This window comes from Neomonachus schauinslandi, chromosome 5 (assembly GCF_002201575.2).
Source record: "Neomonachus schauinslandi chromosome 5, ASM220157v2, whole genome shotgun sequence".
Classification (NCBI taxonomy): domain Eukaryota; kingdom Metazoa; phylum Chordata; class Mammalia; order Carnivora; family Phocidae; genus Neomonachus; species Neomonachus schauinslandi.
The window spans coordinates 16,708,063-16,716,523 of NC_058407.1; the positions used below are offsets into that span (position 1 = coordinate 16,708,063).

At 40.1% G+C, this 8,461-nt stretch overlaps 1 pseudogene; it reads left to right on the forward strand.

The window, feature by feature from the left end:
* The first annotated feature begins 1,927 nt into the window (after positions 1-1,927).
* On the forward strand, positions 1,928-3,095 carry LOC110578187 (annotated as a pseudogene).
* Positions 3,096-8,461: the final 5,366 nt, after the last annotated feature.

Consider the following 8,461-nt stretch of genomic DNA (forward strand, 5'->3'; position numbering starts at 1 on the left):
TCAAAGGTGGGGTTCTAAGAAGCCCAGAGGGTCTTTCTCAGCTTTATTCCAAAATGTTGGTTAAATTCCTTGGCCACTGAGAAGGGACTAAAAGACCATCCAGAACCAAAGTGAGTAGCACCAAACACCCGGACAACTTCCTTCCCATCTCTCCTCAAGTGACTTGTTTTTACTGGAACCCGGTTTCCTCTTCCTGTCTGGGAAACTCTGTTGACAAAGACTAACTCTATAAGGAAAGCAAAAAAGAAAGCTCTTTCCACCAGCCAGCCTTGGAATTTCACCAGGTTATCCTCCTAAACCTGAACCAAAATAGTCCATGACTCATCATGTGTACTTGGGGGGCCAGTGGGGAGGGGGGTTTCCCCATTTATCTTCCCAGGAGAACACATCCTGCATGTTTGCCGGTAAAAAAGCAACCTGTAGGGATGCCTCTGTAGGAAAACAAATTAGGAAAAAATTCATTTGGGGAAAACATCTCCGCCACACTTGTTTACAATATCTAAGCTCCCTGCAGGCTGTCCTCAACCATCTTCTTGTCTTGCATTTCAGTGCACTCCCTGCTGCGTCTGCTCATCCGACTCATTTTTTTTTTCACAAATTTTCTTTCACTGCTTACCATTCCACCCCCAAGGCGACAAATTCCTGGTTGTGTGACCCCAGACACAGGGTCTTCAAGTTTTAGTTTCCTGACCTGTACTGTGGCTAATAATGGTAGTAATAGCCTACGATGACAGAGCTCTTTGTATCTGCCACCCCACAAAGAAGTTATAAGGAGGAGCTCCTACGGCCTTCATTTCACAGATGGTGATGACACTCAATCAGATATGTAATGCACCCAAGGTAACACGCCAGGGGCAGAACCAGAACCAAAATACAGGCAGTCTGGCCCATGGTTTCAACCAATATTCTACACTCACTGACCCAATTCATCAGCATGTTTTGAAGGTTAAAAGAGATAACTGGAAAATGGTAAGCAGTGAATAAATATTGTTATATTATTGGGTGATAATGTGTATCAAAGCACCTGTTATGGTGCCTGATTCATAATGGGCCTTCAACTTATATTAGTTCCCTTCCCTTCATACATCTTCTTGAAGCAACTGCCCTGACCATGAACTTCCCTCAGGCAGCCCAGAATGTGCTGTTTGAAGGTTATTCCCGAGACAGTTATAGCACTTAATAAATTTTTTTCCTTGAAATAGAGTCTTCTGAGTAACTGAATCATTGACAGGAGATCTGCCACTTTCTAGATGGTGCTTTAGCTCAAAGGTACTCAGCCATGGACACAAGTACCATCAGTGCCACACAGAGTTTTTGTGACAGTTTTTAAGAAACCCTGATTCTTGGTAAGAAAGCAGGGTTGTCATTTTCCATGATGGAACTCCCAACAGTAATATTCTTGTCTTTACCCATTGTCCTCTCCTTTATCACTTTATCAAAGATAAAGAAAAGCGTTATATAATGATAAAGGGGCCAATTCTCTAAGAAGAAATAACAGTCCTGAATGTGTATGCACCTAACAACAGAAGGCAAAAATTGATACAACTGCAAAGAGAAATAGAAGAATCCACTATTATAGTTGAAGTCTTCAACACCTTTCTATCAGAAATAGACGATCCAGCAGGCAGAAATCAATAAAGATATAGTTGAACTCAACAGTGCCAACAGTTAATCCTCAAGCTCACATGGAATATTCACCAAAATAGACCACACTCTGGACCATAAAACACATCTTAACAAAGGTAGTGGAATAGAAATAATACAGTGTCTGCTCTCAGACCCCAGTGGAATTAAACTAGAAATCAGTAACCAAAATATAGCTGGAAAAATTCCAAAATACTTGGAGATTAAACAATACACTTCTAAGTAACACATGAGGGTCCCAGCTCTTGAGCTAAGTGAGAGGCATGCTGTGCAGCTGGCCAGGATGTTACAGGCTATTGGAGCTGTGGATGAGAAAGAGGAGCGGGCAGAGGAGCACTGTCCTGAATTCGTCCCCACTGAGATGAAGGAAAGAGAGGAAGAGGAAATGTCCAGTCCTAGTGCTAAGATCCCAGTCACAATTATCACTGGGTATTTAGGTGCTAGGAAGACAATACTTTTGAACTATATCTTGACAGAGCAACATAGTAAAAGAGGAGCGGTTATTTTAAACAAATTTGGGGAAGGAAATACAGTGGAGAAATCCTTAGATGTCAGCCAAAGTGGAACACTCTACCAAGAAAGATTGAAACTTATAAACGTTGCCTCTGCTGTTCAGTAAAGGACAGTGGCCTTGGAGCTAATGAGAATCTGATGCAGAAGAAGGTAAAATTTGATGACATACCATTAGATAGCAGTGGATTAGCAGATCCTGGTGCTGTAGCTTCTCTGTTTGGGGTTGATGCTGAATTAGGGATTGATATTTATCTTGCCGGGATCATAACTCTTATGGATTCAAAATATGGATTAAAACATTTAGCAGAAGAAAAACCTGTTGGCCTTATCCATGAGGCTTCTAGGCAAGCTGCTCTGGCAGATATCATCATCATTAATAAAACAGACTGGGTTTCACAAGAGGATTTAAGCAAATTAAGAATGACCATTAGATCAATAAATGACTGGGAAAATTTTTAAAAACACAAAGACCAAGTGAGCTGATCTCTCTAATGTACTAGATCTTCATGCCTTTGACAGTCTCTCTGGAATACGTTTGCAGAAAAAGCTCCAACACTTACCAACCACGCACCCTCACTCTGATTAGAGCATTATCACAGTCACACATTTAAGTACCAGGAAACATGAAGGAAGAAAGTCTAAATATATTATTCAGAATCTTCTGTGGGAGAAGAATGTGAGAAACAAGGACAATGACTACATGGGGCTGGTTTTGATCAAAGACAAACCAAATCCAGTGATCGTCCAAGGTGTCCATGAGCTCTGTGACCTGGAGGAGACCAGTGAGCTGGAAAGAAGATGCTGAGACAACAAATCAATCGGTTCTTATTGATGGGAATTTAGACGAGGACATCCTTCAATAACTACTTATAGCTACTGTGACTGAAACAGAAAAGTGGTGGACAACACATTTCAAAGAAGATCAAGTTTGCCCATAACACTAGAAACATTTCTTATCGAAAGGATTGGATGATACTGGGTGTATTTCAAGCATCTATTCTTTGCATTCCTTCTGTTACGGATTCCAGTATACTTTAAAATAATGCTTATTTTGTGGAATACATAAAATATAGTAAATAAGTACTGGAAAACATGTGACATTCATACAATAAAATATAATGTCCTCTGGAAAATAAATAAATACATAAATAACACATAGGTCAAAGAAGAAATTCAAGAGAATTTAAAAATATTTTGAACAAATAAAAATACAACTTATCAAAATTTGTGAGATGCAGAGAAAACAGTGCTTAGGAAAATATTTATAGTACCACATACCTGTATGAGAAAAGAAAAAAGATCTGAAAATCAAGTATCTAAGCTACCATCTCAGGAAAACTAGAAAACGAAGAAAAAGAAAGAGCAGATCCAAACTATGCAGTTTTCAAATCAGAATTCCATCCATGTTGGCCTCCAAGAGCTCCAACCTCAACTCAAGGAGGCTCCTGGGCTCTGTTTCAGTTCCTCCTCCTCTCATGGAACCTTTCTCCAGGCAGTAATCTGGGGCAAGCATTGATTTCTCTTCTCTCAGGAATCACTGTCCTGAGTAGCCAGCTGCCCTGTGTCACATACCGTGACAATTTCACACTTTTGTTTGGTATTGAGCTGTTCAACAAGGGAAGGTAAATCCAGTACCCATTAGTGCATTGTGACCAGAGGCAGAAGTCCTATCATTGCTATTTCAAAGCCCCTTCCCACTTTCTTTGTCACACAATTAGCAGTTGGGTTGGCCTCACTGCAAACAGGCTAATTTCTGTGTGAGCATCACAACTATGCACCACACAGGGACCCAAGTGTTTTGCCTGCTTGGTTTCTCATGTATCATCAACAATTCACAGTTCACATGTGTGTGGACACGTGTGCCATGGGGGCATCTGTAGGCAATGCACTGATAGTAAGATAACCTAAACAACAGGAGATTACAAAATAGTTTCAGGTTCTGGCCCCGTGTGATCACAGCATATATATTTAGCCCTAGTTCTATTACATCAGTGGTTCCATGAGTATGTGTGTGTGTGTGTCTGTGTGTGAGCACGGGTGCACACATGTGCATATTGGGGCTTGGAAGTGGGTGGTAGCAAATCAATGCAAAAATTTCTACATAGCCGACCATTTTATAACCTACCTTGTGATGTGTGCTAAGTAACTTGAAATATATTATGACTTTTAATGCTCACAGTTACCCTGAAAATAAATGTGATTCTTAGGCTTATTTTACAGAACTTGAGTTCAATGGTAGGCTCCTCAAGGTCATGCAGTGAATTTGGGATGAAGCCAAATTTTGAACACATAGCCATCTCTCTTCAAAGCCTTGTGTACTTAATCACTATGCTCTTCTGGGCTTTTAATTTTTCACTTCCTGTGCTGCCTAGAAAGATGGCCAACACATGGCTGGGCCTCAATAAACACTTTTTCATTTGCTGAATCTTAAGGTATATTACTTTCAAAACTGTTTTTAACGTACTTGTTGTGTCCTCTGTAATTACCTCAAGCACAGTGCCTAGCACACATTAAATGTTTAATAAATAATTTTTGTTTTAATAAGCAATATTATATCTAAATAGGACATAGTGCTAGAGTGTGACAACTCACATTTAATGATGGGTGGCATTTGGTATCCCTATTTACAAGCATTATTTGTCTATTTTCATATAATTTGCTGTTTTGATTTTATAAAGAAAGATAAAGCATAGCTAGCAGAAAGGAATAACTTCCTCTGACCAACTCTTTGTTTTTAACCATAAAAGTCTAATTACTCAGCTCAAGAGGCATTAACTTCAATATTACCTATTTCCTTCTTGCACAGATAAATTGTATCACAATTTGGAGAGAACAAACATCCTCCTGAGTGTAGACAAATCTAGAGCAAGGAGAAAGAAGGGAAGTGAAACTTGTTCTTGCTTCTCTGGTGTCCATTTACTTTTATCCTACCAAAAGCATTTGGATTGTTTTATGGAGAAGTAGTCCTGCCCCACTCTCAATCTGATCCTGGAGGTTCACCCCATCCTCTCTCACCATTACCTCCAAGCTCCAGGAGTGGGCATATGACCTCCCCTGACCTTCTGATCTACCACCCAGCTGTATGGCACAGTGAATGGTTTTGTACCTGATTTGTCCCAGTCTATATTTTATTAGCATTAGGCCAGTGTGACTTAATTCTGGGACCGCCAGTAAAAAATACGGGGGAAAGAAAAGTTTTTCCTTTTCTGGACTGGAACCTTGAAAGACAGAAGCCCAGAGCTGCTGAGAGCCATTATGTCACACCAACACAGAGCTGGCCCAAGAGGGTCATAGAAAAAACTATAATTTCTAATGATAACATGTAGGCCTACAGAACCAGCCTCTCTTGAGCCAAAATCTACTCAAAGTCATACAGGTAGCCTAACAAATTCCCGTTTGGCTCAAGCCAGTTTGAGTTTCTGTCATTTATAACCCAGGAGTCCTAAGGAGGAAATAAAAAACCTACTGTGCCTCCCTTGCCTGGGAATATCATTTCACTTCATTGTCACAAAATCCTTAGGAAGTATGTATCAGTCTTCTCCATTTGATAAATAGAAAACTAAGACCCAGAGAAGTTAAGAAACTAGGCACACATGAATAGGAAGTACTTGAATTTGGATTTACTCCTACCTTTCCCTGGCTCTAAAACCTAGGTCCTTCCCACTGAATACAGCAGGAGCAAACTTCTGTGATAAATCATCCTTTTCTAGCTGAGTGTGTGGAAAGCACACTAAATAAGAGAGACGGATTCCTGGCTTTTTTTTTTTTTTCCTTTCTTTTTGGCCTGGCTCACCATACCTTTCATCTGACCTTGAGCACTTTTCCTTTCTAAATCTCAGGGGCTTTTTTTGTTTTTGTTTTTGTTTTTTGGTCTACAAAACCATGGGGTTTGGGTTAGATACTAATGAGCCAAGTTCTTTCCAGCCCTAAAAATGTAAAATGTCAATTCTTGACTATTTTCCTGGAATTCCCAAGTTAGGTACTTGAAGAACCAGACATTGAAGCAAGCCAATAGGCAAAGGTTCCCTCCATGAACCTTCATTCCTAATTTGGGCAAATGGATGAGGTATGTGTAATTAAAACTGCAGAAATAATAAGCTTCCGGCCAAGTTCTAGCCTCACTTAACCATACTCTTGGGGGTTGATCTTGGGGCGGGGGAGCGGATGTTGAACCCAGGGTGGAATTTGGCCTGATATGTGGATTCTTATAATTTCCAAATGATGTCAGTGCACTTATTTGAGAGACTGAGAAAGTGCTGAGTTTAGTCTATTTGACTCCATAAAGAAAAACTGAAAACCGCTGGGCTAGGGCCAGTGTCGACCAATGTTATCAAACCAAAACACTTTTGGCAGGTCAAAGTCATTCGGGGATGATAGTACCCAATTCATGTCAATTTATGGTTGTGGTCTTTCTTTCTGATTAATAGTTTGTTCTAAGATAGGGAATACCAGCCCTGTACTTGTCAACTGGCTCACAGAAAGTGGATCTGCTAAAAAGTTTCATCATCTGTTGATCCCAGAACCACTGAGGTTATAGAAATTTCAACAGCAGCTAAGAGAGGCCAGAGTTAAGTGCCCATTCAGAAGAGTCAGCAAGCTATGGAAAAAAACCTGTCTATTTAATGCAACTCAAAATAGAGTTTTGATTCTAGTCACACAAATAATGGCTTTGCATTCTTCTTTCTTTTTGACTTTGAATTGGCCTCTCTCAGGGGTTCAACCAGAGTTTTGATGCTACTAAGATGGTAAATGTTCAGGGGACCCTAGGATTCCAACATTCTACTTTATTACCCATCCCCTACCCCAGGCAGTTCCTTAAGACGATAAAGTATAGTAGGTGAGAGGAGAGTGGGAATGACAAGGTATGTGCAATTAAAGGTGGGTGCCCAGGTTCAAATCTTGCTCACTCACTAGTGAGAAAAACTTGGGCAATTTTTTCATCTGGAGAAAAAAAAAGGAATAAAAATAGTACCTGCTCACAGGGTTATTATGAAAACAAAATGAGTTACTTTATGCAAAACACTCACTGTTTAGCACATAGTATGCACTCAGTAAATGTTAGCTATTAATCCTGAAGATGCTATACACATAGAAAACAAAACCAAATGTATACAAGGAAAAAAAATTTTTTTTTATTGGGACAATTACCTGGTGTATCCGATGTGGTGCTCTGGTTAAGACTAAGGGAAGCTTGCAAATTAGTCTAATTGCCTACAAAGACCCTACCTCCCAACTACAACTCTTGGGTATTATCCCCTTCTGGGTGGGCCATACCATCCAGGGGTCCAGTTTTCATGACAACATTTAAGAAAGCATGCAAATAAAGCAACAGACTATAAAATAGTCAGACATTGAGGGATCTTGGCTTAGCTTAGTGATGTCCCATCAAAGCAGCTGCAAAAAGTAGAAAAGAGGATAAGAAATGCAACTACTTGACATTTTAAAATATAATGATCATGTCCATTAGTAAACATAGCCTGGTCTATGTCCTGGAATCTGGCTAATCAGATAAGTGACTCTCCCTCATCTAGAGAATGGGAGAGGGGTGGGAGAGGAATGGGACTAAGATATCCTTCCCCTACCTCCAGTCCTCCTGTTTCAGTGATTCTCAAAATGTGGAGGGTGAATCATCCACATCAGACACATTTGGGATGTTTGCAAAAATGCAGATTCCTGGACTCTAGGCAGAAATACTGTGACAGTGAATATTATCCATCAACTTGACTGAGCCATGGAATGCACACATATCTGGTTAGCATTATTTCTGAGTGTGTCTGTGAAGGTGTTTCTAGAATAGATTAACATTTGAATCAGTGGACTGAGTAAAGCAGTTTGCCCTCCTCAGTGTGTGTGGGCATCATCCAATCCATTGAGGAAATGAATAGAACAAAAAAGCAGAAGAAGGGGGGGATTCTCTTTTGCTGTCTAACTGGAGCATCTCTCTGAGCTGGGACATCAATTTCCTCCAAGCCTCAGACTAGGACTTACACAGTTGGCACTCCTGGTTCTCAGGCCATTGGACTCAGACTGAAACCATACCACGGGGGTTTCCTGGCTCTCCAGCTTGTAGATAGTGATGGTGGAGCTTCTTGGCCTCCATAATCATGTGAGCCAATTCCTCATAATATAGTTGTATCTATATCTATATCTGCATCTGCCAATAAATCTCTCACTCCCTCTCTAGATGATAGATGATAGATAGATAGATAGATAGATAGATAGATAGATAGATAGATAGATAATAGATGGATGATGATAGATAGATAGATAGATAGATAGATAGATAGATAGATAGATAGATAGA